Source organism: Tamandua tetradactyla, chromosome 10, assembly GCF_023851605.1.
Source record: "Tamandua tetradactyla isolate mTamTet1 chromosome 10, mTamTet1.pri, whole genome shotgun sequence".
Lineage (NCBI taxonomy): Eukaryota > Metazoa > Chordata > Mammalia > Pilosa > Myrmecophagidae > Tamandua > Tamandua tetradactyla.
This window is the reverse complement of record NC_135336.1, coordinates 49,200,243-49,219,904: the sequence shown is the minus strand read 5'-3', so window position 1 is coordinate 49,219,904 and position 19,662 is coordinate 49,200,243.

Sequence of the window (19,662 nt, the reverse complement as noted above, 5' to 3'; positions counted from 1 at the left end):
TGCTAAATCTAATCATGGGAAGTCTTTTAAGGAGGACTCAGAGGAGACAGGTTCCATTCCCGCTCTGGCTGGTGAGCCTCTCCTGTGGAGTTCATCCAGACCATCCATCGGAGTCGTCGGCTTCACAGCCTGCCCTGTGGATTTTGGACTCTGCGTTCCTGCGGTCACGTGAAACACTTTTATAAATTTTGTATTTGCAAGTGTTCCCTGTTGATTCTTTTTCTCTAGAGAACCCCAACTAATACATTTGGTGTGGTAACTTTTTAGAATGGTAACTTTATAGGCTCTACAAACTGGTTATAATAGATTTTGAGAAGATAAGAGATTACACAGATTACTGGCAAAAAGAAGTGGATTAGAGAGATTAGTGGATTGCTAGGTGCTGGGAGAGTAACCACAGAGAAGTGCTTATATTTGTAGATTGAAGAGATGTGAAAATGCTTGAAGGAAGAAGGAAAAAGATTGGTTTAGAGGAAGAGGCTGGAAGTAGTAAAGGGTTTTCCTGTATTTGGGGAGATGAGAAGAGCCTAAATTGAAAGGACAATAGGAAATTTTATCTTTAAGGCTAGAGGAGGGAAGCCTCTTTCTCTGAGAATGGGTGAGAAGGATAAATATGAAAAGAAGAGCAGCTGGCAAAGACAATGGCAGACAGCTTAGAATGCTCACTTCCAGAACTTGTCATGAATGATTCCACAGATTTGAAGTTTGATCTTTCAATATTCACTTATTCACTCCCTTGTTAATTACATTTAGATATGCTGGTCAACACCATCAATCTACTTTTCTCCAAACTCTCTGAAAATACCAGTACAGGCAGGTATGAATGGAAGTTCAGGCAGGGTCATATTTACTTGGTGGAGATGTCCTTAATAAGGGGTGATTTAATGGGCATTGGGAGGGATTTCTAACCCAGAATATTTTTTTCTACCTGCATGATAAAAGAATAATTCCACCTTTAAGAATTTATCTTTTTTTTTTTTTTTTTTTTTTTTTTTTTTACCAAATATCTTTCAAAAATACAAAATACCTTGGAGGCTTAACCTTTTTCTTTTTTTATCATGGCCAGGCACCAGGGAATCGAACCTGTGTCTACAGCATGGCAGGCAAGAACTCTGCCATTGAGCCACTGTGGCCCACCCAAGGCTTAATGTTTTAAATTTGGTCACAAACTGTTTTTATTTTGATAAAACTTTAGGCTTGTATTTATCTTAGAATCCTTTCTTCCTTCATTCCTTTTTCCCTTAGTTTCTTTTGTTCCTTCATCCCTTCTTTCCTTTCTTCCTTCCTTTCACAAATCATTACGTACCAAGTATTGTGTGAGACTTGGGACACAAGGAAGAATATAATCCCACATATCTAAAAGGCACTTTGAGTCAATCCAGCTACAGTATAGTGAGTATATTAGTACCATGGAGGTGTGTGGGGATCAGTGCATTCAAGTTCAGGAGTTTTACTGGAGAGCAAAGAAGAAGGGTGATGCAATTTGGAATTTGCAGCACTACTAAGGAGAGATGGTTTGAGAAGAGGATCATAGCTGCCAACCCTGGTCAGCCAAAGGTTAGCTGTTATGATAGTAGGACACTGGAGTCACAGAGTATATTTAGATATGCCCTAAACTAATATAGGAATTTGGGGTAATGGGCAGGCAGGTCATAAACCAAAATGTCTAATTCTTGAGCTTCAATGTTTTTGTTGTTTACCAATAAGCATACAACACCAAATGAATCCAACCCAGGGTTAGATGGAAATGTTTCAATAAAATATGTTTCTACTTTCAAACAATAGTATCATAAATTTGCCAAACTAATTTTGGAAATCAGAATAGGACACATAAATCAGTTCTATCTGGGAAGGTTTAATCTAATCTCATTTAATAATGAATTTCAAGTGGGATGTTGTCTTTCCTTGAGCAGTTAAACAAATAAATATAAATCATTCATATTTTGACTCATCTCCAAGACTCTCATGTTAGGACGCTAGAGTTATTGACAATGGCAAACACAAAAGGGTAAAAGGAAGAAGGAGACTGGGAAAATGAACTTTAAATCTAACCTTTTTTTTTTTTCTAAAGGCTTCCCTTCAGTTCCACTTTATAGTCATTCTCACAGAGCTATTAAATGTCATGTTTGGAGTAAATGTCATTAAAAATCCAGAATCAAATCTATAAAAATCTGACTTTAATAAGAAAGTGTCTCCTTAGAACTGCCCAGTCTAGTGAAAGGGAATTCTCTGTATCATCAGCACACATTCCTGAGTCACCCTCCCCTTAACTCTTCCTCATATTTATACAATAGGAGATCTAGTGACAATGTGCTTAGACAATGGAAAATGACTAACTGGCTTAGAATTTTACAGCTGCTCTAGTTATGAAGGCAGAGAACCTTATTTTTCCAAAAATGTCCTCCCTAACACATGAAGCAAACCATTACTGAAGTTGATGATATGAGAATTTGTACATGATATTTAGCAATTGCTTTCTTACTAAATTTTAGCAATGTCCTAGTTAAAACTCAGATTATAAAATTGGAGTTCTCTAATTTTATAGACTTTTAAAGGGAAAAATGTTGGTATCAATACTGTATTAACTTACAGTGATGAATAATTTTAAATTATTTTTGAGGAATTACTGCAATATTCAGATGGTCTGCTTATGACAAAAATAAGGTTACTGCTTTGTTGATAGGCCTTTGAAAATATTGATTTAATTGTGTCACAGTTAAGTCATGGGTTTAGAAATATCTTAGATATATCTTTTTCTGTTGGATTATAGCTAGATTTATAAGATCAATTTAATACTGATTTAATTGTTTTAATTCCTTCTTCAGATCAAGGGTTATGATAATTGGAGAATTAGGGAAAAGGGAAAATATTAATTTGATATTTTATCTCTTCCAGAAACTTAAAAAATTTATATTTGAATATATTCACTTTGACCTTTTTAATAATAATATAATTTACCGAGCACCTCCTATGTGACAGATCCTATGTTGAGACCATTCCACAAAATATCTCAAAACTTCTCAATAACTTTGCAAGTTAGATATTAAATCTGTTTTATAGGTCATTTAGTTGGAAAATGCCCAAAGTAGAAGCCAAGCTCAGGTCTCCTGATTCTAAGCCCGATATTTTGATTTAATAAAAAATGGTGTCTCCTACACAAGAAAAGGCAGCTCCCCTGATTTTCATTTAGAACACAATTCTCTGTTCACATGTGCAGCATTCTTCCATCAGTAACACCACCTATTAGACTATAGTGGATATTCTGGGGAGATGGTGTAGGAGGGCATGTACATTGTTTAAAAATCAATTCCCACCCCGATATTCATAAAAGCAGCTCCTCCACTGAGCTGGAATTCATTGCTATAAAATATCCTCACAGCATTATGATTTTCTATTATTCAGTTCAATTTAATCATGGACCTATAGTTAAAAGAGCACAGGAAGGACATTTATACACCTCCATAAAATTACTATTGAAAACATATTGCATTGCAGTTGAAGAATCATTGTTGCTAAAGAATCATTTCATGCTTTTGTCATAGACTTCAGTTCCAGGAAAATTTGTCTCCCCTGATTAAAGAAGTACAAAAGGTAAAAACATTAATAACAAAATAACTCTGAAAAGTAGTATGAAGTGTGATAAAAAGCACATCAAAGACAGAGATCAATCATGCCATTATATTTTGCTGTGTGTCTTGGCTCTCAGACAGTTCAGATTCATATTTTGTATTTAATTGCAGGGCTTATCTTTTTCTTTAGTTGCTGGCAAAAATGATCAATTCTCAGTTTGCCACCATAATTTAATGCTTAATCTTTTGTTCTTAATGGAATGTTCTGTTTAATGTGCCTTAAATTTTAATCTTTCTCAAATAAAACTTTTACATAAAAAGACTATAAATAACAATTAAAATTGAAGTGGCTTCTATTATTTGTTCTAATTAAGAATGCTCAAGTCTCTAAGTATTTTCTGATGCTTACTTTGTACCCATCTCAAATCACTCATATATATTTTTTCTTTTTCTAAATTAGATTTTTTTTTGTTAGAGAAGCTGTAGGTTTACAGAAAAATCATGCAGGAAATAGAGGGGTGGAATAATGGTGGAAGGATTATAAAGTTGGATCAGGCTGAATTTCTTGATATGAACTCAAAAAGCCAAGATTTTGGATTCAGTATTGTCACTCAAGGGGTTAGTAAGGGCTCTAACAGTGTTCGGGTGGTTGGCTGAAGCATGAACCGAAAGGTAGCCTATAGTGCCTAAAGCTGAATTGCCAGAACTGCCCTGGTATAATGCAGATGAAGGGAACCAAAATGTGATAGTTATGGCTCTCTAGAGAATGGAAATAACAGGAGAGATCTCTAAACATGAGGTTTATAAAGGTGCATCTGTGGGACAGGAAGATTCCAAAATCCATAGGGCAGGTTATAAAGCTGGTGGCTCCGATGAAAGGTCTGGAGGAATGCCACAGGAGAGGCTCACTGGCTGAAAAAGAAGTGAAGTCTACCTTCTTCCTCAAAAGTCTCCAACTGATTGGATTATCTCATTGTTGGTGACATGTGTTAGTTGATCACAGATGTAATCAGCCACAGATTCATTCATCTGACTGATGACATAATACCCCAGCTCTATGGTTCATCAACCAGTCATGAAATATCCTTGCAGCAGTGGTTAGGCCAGTGTTTGCCTGACCAGACAACTCGGTGTATTCATTTGGTCAAGTTGACACTAATCCTAACCATCATAGTCCACCTCTTTTCAAATGAGCAGCTATACACCTTACCTTGAAACATTCTTAATTTCCAAATAGAACACAATAACAGACATTTTTTCTTTTTAACTTTTTGCATTGTATAATATAACACATATACAAAGCAAAGAAAGAAAAAAGCAATAGTTTTCAAAGCACTCTTCAACAAGCAGTTACACTACAGATCCCAGACTTTGTCATGGGCTACCATACCATCATCTCAGATTTTTCCTTCTAGCTACTCCAGAATATAGGAGTAATAAATATTTTTTTATCACAATTGACTTTTTTTCTCTTTTGTGAAAAATAATATATATACAAAAAAGCAATTAATTTCAAAGCACAGCACAATAATTAATTGAACAGATTTTAGAGTTTGATATAGGTTACAGTTCCACAATTTTAGGCTTTTACTTCTAGTTGCTCTAAAATACTGGAGACAAAAAGAAATATCAATTTAATAATTCGGCAATCATATTCATTTCTTAAGCCCTACCTTCTCTGTATAACTCCACCACCACTTTTGATCTTTCTGTCCCACACTTTAGGGGTATTTGGGCTATGCCCATTCTAACTTTTCATGTTGGAAGAGGCTGTCAATAATATGGGATAGGGAGATGGAACTAGCTGATGTTCTAGAGAGGCCGGGCCCTCTAGGTTTCAGGACTTATCTGGTGCAGGGACCCATCTGGAAGTTGTATTTTTATAGAAAGTTACCCTAGTACATGGAACTTTTGTAGCATCTTATATATTGCCCTAGGTGTTCTTTAGGATTGACTGGAATGGTTTTGGTTGGGGGTTGGCAAGTTATGATAGGTAGCAATATCTAACTGAAGCTTGCATAAGATTGGCCTCCAGAATAGTTTCTTGACTCTATTTGAACTCTCTCAGCCACTGATGCTTTATTAGCTAGTTACACTTCTTTTCCCCCTTTTGGTCAAGATGGAATTGTTGATTCCACTGTGCCAAGGCCGGACTCATCCCTGGAAGTCATCTCCCATGCCACCAGGGAGACTTTCACCCCTGGATGTCACAGCCATATGTTTTGCCTAACAATGTTCAACTGTCCTGTGTACAACTAGAAATACACTATATCTCTCCAGAATAGGATGCAAGTCCTTAGACAGTATTCACTCTTAAATTTCATGTCCTATGACTTAAATAATATCATGTGAACAATACAACTTCTGTTATATGAGTAGAAGAAAACAAGATATTTGCTGATGTACACATGCAAGCTCTTTGTACTCACAACAAAACAGGCAAGAGCTATTCATATAATCACAGTCATCATTTCTGTAACTGGTCATGTGGTCATAGTTTATATTTTTCACTACCTTCTACTATCCAATCCATTTTCTCTTTACCCTCAGCAAGTACTTCAGCTGGCTGTGGTTCTTTGTCAAGTGGGGTGACCTTCATTTCTGAAGTTTCTGGGTCATTGGTAGTCTTGCCTGGTTTGAGTTGTTGCAGTTTTCCACTGACTAATGATAGTATGAAGTGACTCCCTAGGGATTTCCTGTATTCCAGGAAAACCCTTTTTTACCTCCATTGTGTAGTTGTAGCCCTATTTCCCCTTAATAGTCAGGATCAATCATCCCCAAAAGAACAGTAATCCCCTTTCATGACTGTTGATTCAGCATGACTGTTGAAGCCCAAAGTGGCCAGGTGGCAGTCTTAGTTTCAGTTGAATGGAATCACTACCATGTGTACTTGAAGGAGCACTCCTGCTTTTAGAACTAAGACCTGTAGACCAGAAGAACCTAAGATTTCAGGGACAGGAAGCAAAAATTTTCCTAGTGGATCACTGGGGGTGATAGTGAGTGGTGCCACTCCCTTTTCCAGCCATTGACCCTTGGACCTGTGAATCCTGGCTATGGGAGAAAGAGCACCATACAGTGGTTGCTGAGTTAAAGGATACACAGCCTCCTGGAGAGGCTCTGCAAGGTATTGCCACTTAGTCGGCACTGTAATTGAGTCTTCAAAGGCCATTCCAGTGTTCTCTCAATCCAGATGCCTCTGGATGATGTGGAACATGGTAAGACCAGAGAACTCCATGATCACATACCCAATCCCACCCTTCATTTGCTGGGTTCCTTGATCAGAAGCCATGCTGTGTGGAACACTATGATTGTAGATAAGGTATTCTGTAAGTCCATGGATGTAGTTTTTGCAGAAGCATCGCATGCAGGAAATGCAAACTCATATCTGGAGTATGTGTCTATTCCAGTTAGAACATATCACTGTCTCTTCCATGATGGAAGCAGTCCAGTGTAATCAACTTGCCACCAGTTAGCCAGTTGACCACCTTTGGGAATGGTGTCATTTTGCAGACTGAGTGTGTGTCTCTGTTGCTGGCAGAATGGGCACTCAGCAGTGGCTGTAGCAAGGTCAGCCTTGGTGAGTGGAAGTCCATGTTGCTGAGCCCATGCAGAACTTCTATCCCTACTACATGCCCACTTTGTTAATAAGCCTATTGGACAATGACTTGAGTGGCTGAGGAAAGAGAATGGCTTGTATCCACAGGACATGCCATCTTATCCACTTGATTATAAAAACCTTCCTCTGTTGAAGTCACCCTCTGGAGAGCATTCATATGGGGCACAAATATCTTCAAGTTCTTTGCCTAGTCAGGTCTGTCCACATACCTTTCCCCAGAGATCTTTGACACCAATTTTCCAGTAATGCTCTTCCAAGTGTCTGACCATCCAGCCAAACCATTAGCAACAGCCCATGAGTCACAATACATATGCACCTCTGGCCCATTCTTTCCAAGTAAACTGAACAACCAGGTGCACTGCTCAAAGTTCTGCCCACTGGGAGGATTTCCCTCAGCACTGTCCTATTAAGGACATCCAAGAATGGAGTTGTAGTGCTGAAGCTATCCAATTCTGAGTAGTTCTGCATGATATCTGTATACCAGGCCTGAATTTTCTCCTCCTCAGTCAACTGAGTGTAAGGAACTCACCAAGAGGCCATAGGTCTGGTCTGTGAAAGAGAAGGTAATGAGACAGGAGTGGAGGCCATGGGCATTGGGCCACTCCCTCATGTAACTTACCTGTACCTTCAGGACCTGCTAACCCCATTCTGTTATATTCCATTTCCATTTTATGATGCAGTGCTGCTGTGCACACCCAACTTTATAGCTTGGTGGGACACACAACACCCAGATCATGATAGGCAACTCAGGTCTCATGATAACTTGGTGGCCAGGGTTAAGTGTCTGTGTCTAATAATGCCCATAGCAGGCTAAAAGCTGTTTCTCAAAAGCAGAGTAGTTATCTGCAGTGCATGGTAAAATTTTGTTCCAGAATTTTAAGAGTCTGCATTGTAATTCTCTTATAGAGGCCTGCCAAAAGCTCCAGAATGCATCCTTATTTGTCACTAACACTTCCAGCACCATTGGATCTACTGGATCATATGACCCAAGTGTCAGCAGAGCCTGCACAGCAGCCTCTACCTGTCATAGAGCCTCCTCTTATTCTGGTCTCCACTGGAAACTATCAGCTTTTCTGGTCATTTGGTAAATGGGCTGAAGTAGCACACCCAAATGAGGAATATGTTGTCTCCAAAATCAAAAGAGGCCAAGTAGGCATTGTGCCTCTTTTTCGGTCATAGGAGAGGCCAGATGCAACAGTTTATCTTTCACCTTAGAAGGGATATGTCAACATGCCCCATACCACAGGACACCTAGAAATTTCCTGAGGTGGTAGGCCCCTGTATTTTTATTGGATTTATCTTCTACCTTATGACATGCAGATGCCTTACCAATAGTTTTTGAGTAGTTGCTACTTCTTTCTCACTAGGTCCAGTCAGCATGATAGCATCAATATAATGAACCAGTATGATATCTAGTGTGAATGAGAAATGACCAAGTTCTCTGCAGACAAGATTGTGACCTAGGGCTGGAGAGTTGATACACTACTGAGGCAGGACAATGAAGATATACTGCTGGCCTGATTAGCGAATGCTAACTGTTTCTGGTGATCCTTACTGACAGCTATTGAGAAAAAAACATTTGCCAGATCAGTAGCTGAATACCAAATATCAGATGATGTGTTGATTTGTTTAAGCAATGTTACTACATCAGGGACAGCAGCTGCATGTAATTGGAGTCACTACTGGCTAAGTTTACAATAATCCATTGTCATCTTCCAAGACCCATCTGTTTTCTGCACAGGTGAAATAAGTGAGTTGAATGGGGTTGTGGTGGGGATTATCATCCCTGCATCCTTCAAGTCCTTAAGAGCAGCACTAACCTCTCCCACCCCTCCAGGAATCAAGTATTACTTCTGATTCTCTATTTTAGTACAGGGGGCAGTTCTAGTGGCTTCCACTGGCCTTTCTTACCATAATAGCCCTCACTTCATGAGTTAGAGAATGAAGGTAGAGGTTCTGCCAATTGCTGAGTATATAGATTACAATTATGCATCCTGGAACTGGGGAAATGTTGACAGAATGTGTCCAGGGACCCACTGGATCCACTGTAAGATGGGCCTGCACTAAAACTCCATCAATGACCAGACCTCCATAAGTTCCTACTCTGACTAGTGGACCAGAGTGACATTTTGGGTCTCCTGAAATTAGTGTCACTTCTGAGACAGTGTCTATTTATTCCTAAAATATCTGATCATTTCCTTTTCCCCAGTACACAGTCATCTGGTAAAAGGCTGCAGGTCTTGTGGAAGGCTGGAAGGACAGTTAACAGTGTAAATTTTGGGCACTGTGAAAGTGTCCTTCCTGAAAGATACCCAGACCTCCCCTTATTCAATGGGTCTGGGTCTGAAACCTTTCTCAAGTCTGGGAATTGATTAAGGGGCCACGATTCACTGTTTTTGTAATTCAAGTTAGTCTTCTGTTCACTTGACCTAGAATTTTCCTGCTTATACAGCTCATTAAAGAATTTGCTAGACAGCCCATCTATTTTATTTCTAGGTACCCCATGATTTACTAGCCAATGTCACAACTCTCTGTGAGTCAGATTATTTTGACTGCTGCTTTGAGTCTGCTGTCCATTATGATAGCCATGCCCACCTCATCTATGATGATTAACTGTCACCACATGGTTTCTGCCACTCGGGATCTGATCATCCTCATGTGTTTAAAGATGCCAGCTCAGTGACAGCAGTTCCCACAAGAATATCTGACCTTCAGAGAAGGGCGACTACAGAGCCCTTCTACAATGATGAAGCTAGTCTCACAAATTTATTTCTCAAGGTTCTGGTGAAAGATGTGTCCTCTGGACATTGCTGGTGTGTGTGAGCAGATTTTCCATGCTAAATCCACTCTGACATTCCCATCTCTCTAGGCCTCTGGATCTCCTCATGTAAATTATACCAGGGCAGATCTGGCATTTTGACCTCAGTTAATGTTGGACCCCTCCTTTTTTTTCAGCCAATCATCCAAACCAACTGTTAGTGCCCTTTATAACCCCTTGAGCTACAACAATGAATGCAGAATCTCTGCTTAGTGGGCCCTTATCAATAAATTCAGCTTAATCCAACTTCACATTCCTTCCACCATTATCCCACACCCTTAATATCTTTTCCCACATGTATTCACCCGATATCTGTCTATATAGGTAGGAAAACTCATGCAGTTCTTTTGGAGTATAGTGTATCTCCTCATGGGTCACATTTTGTACCTCACCTTTCAGGGTCTTTTGGGACTTTAGTCTAGTTTTAGGTCTTGAAGAAAAGAGGAGTAGTAAAGGTGGGTCATAAAAAGAAATAGAAGTGTCTTTCAAGCCAATTACCTGTGGGCATTCCATTGCAGTTTCATCTGATGAAACAGGATTAGTCTCTCCAGAGAGAGGAGCAAGGACTATTTCCCCAGGGGGGTTGGTTACAGGGTAAGCAGACAGTGAAATGTTAATCTTGCTAGGTTGAGATTGAATGGTAGATTCCTCTAGGGAGACTGGAGGATGGGGATCTGTTTCTTCAAGAGGGGAGGGGATGGAGGTTGGAAAGTTCTTTCCTCAGGGAAGTCCATTATAGATCTATCTAGCAAAGACTCAGCAGATTCCAAGGATCCCATCTTTGTATCACCATCATTATCAAGTCATATATCACCATGATGCATTTCAGGATCCCATTCTTTTCCAACCAAAGCCCTTACTTTAACATCAGACACCTGCAAGGTTGAGATTTTAGTTTATGTTGAAAATCTGTTACTCACACAATGAGGATTTAGGGCTGGTTTACAGAGATCACAAGACTGGGACCCCAGGAAGTAAGATTTTCCTTCAGGGCACCCATGGAAATTTTGCACTGTTCATATGGTGCTAAAGTTTCAAATTTGTGGGGGGTTTTTTGTTTGTTTTTTTTTTTGTTGTTTGGGCAGGGACCAGGAATCACACCCGGGTCTCCGGCATGGCAGTTAAGAGCTCTACCACTGTGCCACTATTGCCCACCGTGAAGTTTCAAATTCGAAGCCGTCAACTCATCCCTTTCCCTCATCACTGTATCTTGGGTATCTAACAACAACCACTCATAATTTCTTAAAACTCCATAAAGGTGTCAAAAACATTCTCACCCATAGCTTTGCCTCATATAAGCTCACAATTAGCAGAATCTAATGGTGATATTTTGAGTATCTCTTTTGGCCACTCACCCCATGGACAGTGAGTGCCATCTTAATGATTGGAAACAGAGTCACTAGTGTCTCTAAGTCTAGTCAGAGTAGAAAACCAATCATAAAAACCCATTTTTAAGATTCTGTTTCTCAAGAGCCACTCCCAGCACCAAGCTGTTAGTCAGGGGTTTCTAGAGAAACAGAACCAACAGGAGAGATCTGTAAATTAGAGATTTATAAAAGTGTCTCACACATATGTGGGATAGGAAGAGTCCAAAATCCATAGGGCAGGCTGTGAAGCTGGTGGCTCTGAAAAAGGGTCTGGATGAACTCCACAGGAGAGGCTTGCTGGCTGAAGAGGCAGTGAGAGGGTCTCTTATTCCTCAAAATGCCTGACTGACTGGATTATCTCTTTGTTGGAGACACACCTTGGTCGATGGGAGATGTAACCAGCCATAGATGCCATCATTTGATTGATGACTTTAGACACAAGCTTACCAGTTTATCAACCAGCCATGAAATGTCTTTGCAGCAACAGTCAGGCCAGTTTTGCCTGACCAGACAGTTGTATAATCATTTGACCAAGTTAACACCAGAACCTAACCATCACAAAAGGCTTAGAGAGGTTGGACTGTTAGAGTAGATTTATCATGTAAGACTTGATCTCACCAACCCCAGGAATGTAGAAATGACTCGATCTTTCACCAGAACTGTGAGGAATATATATGTGAGACTAGCTCCATCATCCCTGAAGAGCTCTGTGTTGCTCTTCTATGTAGGTCAGGTATTACCGTGGGAACTGCTGTCACTGAACTTGGATGCTTAAATACAGTGGGGATGATTGGATCCTAGGCTGGCAGAGGCAAAGTAGCAACCCTTAATCACCAAAGAAAAGATGAGTGTAGTTACCATAATGGACAACATATTCAAAGCAGTAATCAAGATAGACTTGCAGAGATCTATGTTTTTGGCTAGTAGATCATGGGGTACCTAGAAGTTAAATAGATGGGCAGTCTATTAAATTTTTACATGGTGTGTATAAACAGAAAAGTTTTAGGCCAAGTAAACAAAAGTCAAATTTGAATACAAAAATAGAGAGTCATGACTCCTTAATCAATTTCCAGACTTGGTATAGTCTGGTCCACTGCCAAAAAAGTATATGTTAATCTTCCCCAAAAAGATGGCCTATAGCTTTCCACCACAGTAAATGTGAATTTGTAAAAAGGAAATGATTAGGCATCTTTGGGGATTATTAAACACTGGCTCAGAAGTGACATTGACTCCAAGGTACCCAAAATGTTACTGTGGTCCATAAAGTAGGGGCTTATGGATGTCAGGTGATCAGTGGAGTTTTAGTTCAGGTTGGTCTCTCAGTGGGTCCATTGGGTCCTCAGAACCACTGTGTGGTTATTTTCTCAGTTCTAGAATACATAATTGGAATAGACAAACTCAGTAACTGGCAGGATCCCCAAATTTGTTCTCCGACTTGTGAGGGCTATTATGGTAGGAAAGACCAAATAGAAGCCACTAGAAGTGCCCCTACCTAGCAAAATAGTAAATCAAAGGGAATACTGGATTCCTGGAGGAATTTCATGGGTTAATGTCATGATGAAGAACTTAAAGAATGCAGGGGTGGTGATTCTCATAATATCCACATTCAAATCTCCTATTTGGCCTGTGTGGAAAACAGTGATCTTGGAGGATGACAATGGATTATCATAAACTTAACTAGTTGATGGCTTCAGTTGCAGCTGGTGTTCCAGATGTGTATGTTTGCTTGAACAAATCAACACATCTCCTGGTTCCTGGTATGCAGCTGTTGATCCATCAAATGCATTTTTCTCAGTTGCTGTTTTAAAGACCACCAGAAATAGTTTACTTTCTGCTGCCAAGGCTAGAAATGTATCTTCACTGTCCTACATCAGGGTTATATGAACTCTTAAGCCCTATGTCAATCTAGTCTGCAGGGAACTTGATCATCTCTCCTCCTACAAGACATCACACTGATCTATTATGTTGATAAGATCCTTTTGATTGGACCTAGTGAGCAAGAAGTAGCAACTACTATAGACTTATTGGTAAGGCATTTGCAGAGGATGGGAGACAAATCCAACAAAAATTCAGATTTTTTTCCACCTTAGTCAAATTTCTAGGTGTCCAGTGGTGTGGGACATGTCAAGGTATGCCCCTAAGGTGAAGGGTAAGCTGTGACATTTGGCCCCTCCTACAACCAATGATGAGACCTGTTTGGATTTTGGAGACAACATATTCCTCAGTTAGGTGTGGTACTCCTACCTTTTGGCAGAGTGACTGGAAAGCTGTTAGTTTTGAGTGAGGACCAAAACCAGAGAAAGCACTTCGATAGGTCCAGGCTGCTATGCAAGCTGTTCTGGCACTTTGGCAATATGATATAGCAGATCCCATAGTGCTAGAAGTGTCCGTGGCAAATAGAGATGCTGTTTGGAGGCTTTAACAGGCTCTAATAGGAGAATTACAATGCAGACCCTTTGGATTTTGTATTAAAGCCTTGCCATTCTCTGAAGATAACTACTCTCTTACAGAATGCCTTATCTACCATCATGATATTCTACACGACATTGCTACTGAGCAAGAATCCCATTTCTTGGCAAATGGAGTGCAGAAGTGGAATCATGTTCATAGAATTTATTGGTTTTATCATGTTTGTGGGAAACCTTGCCATCCTCTGCAGATAAATACTCTCTTTTTGAGAAACAGTGCTTGGCCTGCTACTGGGCCTTAGTAAAGAATGAATGCTTAACCTTGGGCCACCAAGTTACCATGGATTTGAGTTGCCTATCATGAACTGGCTATATGAACTGCCAAGCCATAGAGTTGAAAGTGCACAACAGCACTGCATCATAAAATAGAATCGTGTATATAAGATAGGGTTTGAACAGATCCTGAAGGCACAAGAAATTTACATGAGGATGTGGCCCAAATATCCATTGTGCCCAAGCCTGCCACATCACCTTTTTTTTTCCCCCAGGCCATAGCTATGGCCTCTTGGGGAGTTCCTTGCAATCATTTGACTGATGAAGAGAAAACTTGGGCCTGGTTTACATATGATTCTGCACGATGTACAGTTACTGCCCAAAAGTGGACAGCTGCAGCAATATAGCCCTTTTCTGGGCTATCCCTGAAGGACTGTGGTGAAGGGAAATCCTTTCAGTAGGTGGAACTTTGGCCAGTGCATCTGGTTGCTCATTTTTCTTGGGAGGAAAAATGGCTGAAGGTGCATTTGTACCCTGATTCTTGGGCTGTGGGCAGTGGTTTGGCTGGATGATCAGGTATTTGGAACATGATTGAAAAATTGGTGTCAAAGAGGTCTGGGGAAAAGGTATGTGGATAGACCTTTCTGAGTGGGCAAAGAACATGAAGATATTTCTGTCTCACTAGAATGCTCACCAGAGGGTGATTTCAGCAGAGGACGATTTTAATAATCAAGTGGATAAGATGATCCTTATGTGGATAGCCCTTCCTGCTATTGTCCAATGGGCACATGAACAAAGTGGCCATGTTGGTAGGGATGGAGGGTATTCATGGGCTTAGCAATATGACTTCCACTCACCAAGGCCAACCTTGGTACATCCACTGCTGAATGCCCAATCTGCCAGCAGTCACTTATATGGCACCATTCCCTGAGGTGATCAGCATATCTGGTGGCAAGTTGCTTAAATTGGACCACTTTCATCATGGAAGGAACAGCATTTTGTTCTAACTGAAATAGACACATACTTGGTTATGGTTTTACCTTCCCTGCACACAATGCTTTTCTAAAACAACCATCCATGAACTTATAAAAATGTCTTATCCAATATCATGGTATTCCACACAGCATTGCTTCTGATCAAGAAACCCACTTAATGGCAAATGAAGTGCAGGAATGGCCACATGCTCACAGGATTCTCTGGTCTTACCATGTACCCCATCATTCTGAAGCATCTGGATTGCTAGAACAGTGAAATGACTTTTCGAACACTCAATTACACTGTCAGCTGTATGGCAATACCTTGAAGATCTGGGACAATGTTATCCAGGATGCTTTATATACTCTAAATCAGTGTCCACTGTATGGTGCTGTTTCTCCCATGGCCATGATTTATGGATCCAGGAATCAAGGGGAGGAAATGGGAATGGCATTACTCACTATGACCTTTAGTGATCCACTAGAAAAATCTTTGCTTCCTGTCCCTGAAACCTTAAGTTCTGCTGGTCTACAGGTCTTAGTTCCAAAATGAGGATGGCATCCACCAAGAGGTACAACGTTGATTCCAATGAACTGGAAGTTGAGACAGTCACCTGGACACTTTGGGCTATTCATGTCTCTGAATCAACAGGCAAAGAAGGAGATTACTTACTAGCCAATTATCTTGGAGGAAATAAGACTTAAACTGCAAAATGGAGGTAAAGAAGAGTTTTTCTGGATTACAGGAGATCCCCTAGGGCATCTCCTATTACTTCCCATGCCCTGTGATTAAAGTCAATGGAGAACTGCAACAATCAAATCCAGGCAGAATTACCAACAGCTCAGAAACTTTAGGAGTAAAAGTTTGGGTCACTCAACCAGGCAAAGAACCATGGCCACCCAAGGTACTTGCTGAAGAAAAAGGAAATGTGGAATAGGTATTGGAAGAGGTAGCTATAAATATAAGCTATGATCATAGGACCAATTACAGAAACAAGAAATATATCTTTATGAATATTTCTTCCTTGTTTTATTGTGAACATTTGTATGTATACATAAAGCAAATGTCTTTACTTTCTTCTCTAGCTTATTCCTTTACTTTATGACAAAAGTGGTATTTGCTTCATGTCATAGTGTTTAAATTATGGGATATCACGTGTAAGAGTGAATTTTATCTAAGAATTTGCATCCATTCTGGGGAGAGTTAGTGCATTTCTGCTTCTACCCAGGAATATTGGTCAAAAAATAAATGACAGTTATTGTTTTTATTTAGAGATTAAATATGGCTTTAGGAGATGTGTATAGCTACCAACTTGACAAGTGGTAGACTGTGATGGTTGTGTTCATTTGTCAGCTTGGCCAGTTATGGTGTTCAGTTGTTTGGTCAAGCAAACAGTGATCTGATTGTCACTGTGAGTCTATTTCATGAATTTAAATCACAGTAAGTTGGTTGCATTTTTGACTCATCACATTTACAATTAACTAGGGAGATTATCTTCAAAAATGAGAGATGTTTCATCCAATCAGTTAAAGGCTTTAAAAGGAGAAGTGATGATTTCAGCTGTCAGAAGAAGGAATTTCCATCTGTACACCAGACAGCCAGCTTCTCCTGAATTCATTGAAAACCTTCAATGGCATTCTCAGCCTGTGAACTGCCGTATGGAATTTGGACTTGCCCATCCCTATAGTCATGTGAGATGTTTCTTATAAAAATATATCTGTATCTTCAGTCAGTTCTGTTTTCCTAGTGAACACTGACTAATTCCCTACTCCCACCCAGGCCCCTAACTCCCACTCAGGTCCCTGATAACTTATATTCTAGTTTCTTATTCTATGATTTTTTAATTCTAATGATTTCATATTAGTGAGATCATAAAGTATTTGTCCTCTTGTGTCTGGTTTATTTCACTCAACATGATGTCTTCAAGGTTCTTCCATGTATCACATGTATCATAAATACATTACTTTTTACAGCTGAATAATATTTCATTTTACATATTTATCACATGTTGTTTATCCATATGTTGATTGATGGATAATTAGATTGCTTTCATCTTTTGACAATTGTGATTAATACCACTATGAACACAAGTGTGAAAATATCTGTTACAGTCCCTACTTTTATTTATTTGGGGTATGTATCTAGTGGTGAGATTGCTAGGTCATATGGTAATTCTATACTTAACTTTCTGAGGAACTCTCAAACTGTTTTCCACAGCTGTTTTACAGTTTTACATTCTAACCAACAGTGAACTAGTGTTTCTATTTCTCCAAGTCCCCTCAAACACTTAAAATTTTTAATCTTTTAGGTAGCAATTCTATTGCATGTTAAATGGTTTCAATTGTGGTTTTGATTTGTATTTCCCTAATAGCCAATAATGTTGAGCATCTTTTATTGCCCTTGTTGGACCTTTGTTTATCTTTCTTGAAGAAATATCCATTCAAGTCTTTTGCCAGTTTTTAAATTAGGTTCTTTGTCTTTTGGTTGTTAGTTGTAGGATTTCTTTGTATATTCTGGATAGTAAACCCTTATCAGATATGTAATTTCCAAATATTTTCTCCATTCTGTAGGTTATCTTAGTACTTTCATGATGCAGAAAAGTTTTCAATTTTGAAGCCCATTTATCTATTTTTTCTTTTGTTTCTTGTGCCTTGATACAAATTATTAAAAAACATTACCTAATACAGAGTCCTGAGGATGATTTCGTATGTTTTCTTGAAGTGTTTTGTGATTTGACTCTAATACTTAGGTCTGTGGTTCATTTTGTGTTAATTTTTTCATGTAGTGTGATGTAGGGGTCCACCTTCATTCATTTGCAAATGTTTATCCAGTTTTTCCAGAACCATTTGTTGAAGAGACTGTTCTTTCTCCATTGTGTAGATTTGGCACCTTTGTCAAAAAATAACTGACTATAGATGTGAAGGTTTGTTTCTGAACTCTCAGTTTGATTTCATTGATCTATATGTCTGTCCTTGTGCCCATGCCATGCTCTTTTGATTACTGTAACTTTGTAATATGTTTTAAAATCAAGATGCATGCATCCACCAACTTCATTCTCTTTCAAGATGATTTTGGCTATTCAGGGACCTTTAGCATGCCACATAAATTTGATTTTTGGCTTCTTCATTTCAGCAAAAATACTACCTTTGGGCTTTTGACTGAATTACTTTGAATTTCTTAATTACTTTGGGTAGAACTTACATCTAAACAATATTTAGTCTTCCAATCCAAGAATCTAGAATGCCTTCCATTTATTTAGGACTTCTTTGATTTCTTTTAACAGTATTTTGTAGTCTTCTGTGTATAAGATCTTTATATCCTTGCTTAAATTTATTCCTAGATATTTGATTGTTTAGTTGCTACTGTAAATGGATAATTTATTTAGCTGCTATTGTAAATGGATATTTTCCCTTGATTTATTCCTCAGATCATTCATTGCTAGTGTGAGACTATATTAAATCTATATTAATTTGGAGTAATTTAATGTCATAACAATGTTGAGTCTTTCAAACAGTGATCATGGTATATACTTCCATTTATTTAGTTTCTTTCAGCAATTATTAATTACTTTCAGCAATGTTTTATATTTTAGTGTAGAGTTCTTACACATTTTTGCTGATTTTATTCCTAGGTGTACTATGTTTTTTGACACTACTGTAAATGAACTGATTTTTATATTTTAATTTTCTAATTCCTGCTAATACAATTGATTTTGGATATTGACCCTGTATCTTGTGACCTTGTTAAATGATTGATTAGTTTTCACAGTTGTTTTGTAGACTCGTTAGGACTTTCTATATAAGCAAAAATGTTATCTGCAAATAGAGACCCTTTTAGTTCTTCCTCTCTTATGTGTTTATTGCTTTTTTTATAGCTGTGAGTTTATCATCACAATGGGCTTGTTTTTCTTTTTTGTGAGGAAAAAGTAATTAATTTCAAAGCACATTGGAACATTTAGTTTGAACACTTGATGATGAAAGAGTACATAGCATTCAACAGGATAGCACAATACTATGTGATGGTTGTACAATATTGTAAGTATATTGAACAACACTGAAGGTGACTGTGGTTGAAAGAGGAAGGCTAGGGGGGTATGTATGACAGCAGAAGGGAAGATAAAGGATAAAAACTAGGACTGTATCACTTAGTGAACCCTAGAGTGGAAAATGATTGTGATTAAATATACAAATATAAGAAAGGTTTTACTTGAGGGAGAACAACTGAAGGTCACCATTGTAAGGCATTAAAAAAGGGTATGGTATATGGAAAAAATACAGTAATGCAAACTAGGGCCTTTGGTTAACAGTAACATTGCAGTGTTCTTTCATTAATTGTAACAAAGGCCATATACAAAAGCTCAAGTTCAGTAATGATGGGGATATAATGGAGGGGTATGGGATTCTCGCTTTTGTTGTTTCTCTTTTTTCTTCCTTTCCTTATTATTTCCTCTTCTTCTTCTCTCTTTGTGGAAGAAACAGAAATGTTCTAATACAAATTGTGGTGGTGAATGTATAACTATGTGATTTAACCTTAGGGATAACTATGAGTTTATGCCACAGGGAAGTAGAATGATGCAGCCTGTCTGGAGGCAGTGTGGTGGTTCCATAGGAGACTAAATCCACACATGATCCTGTAA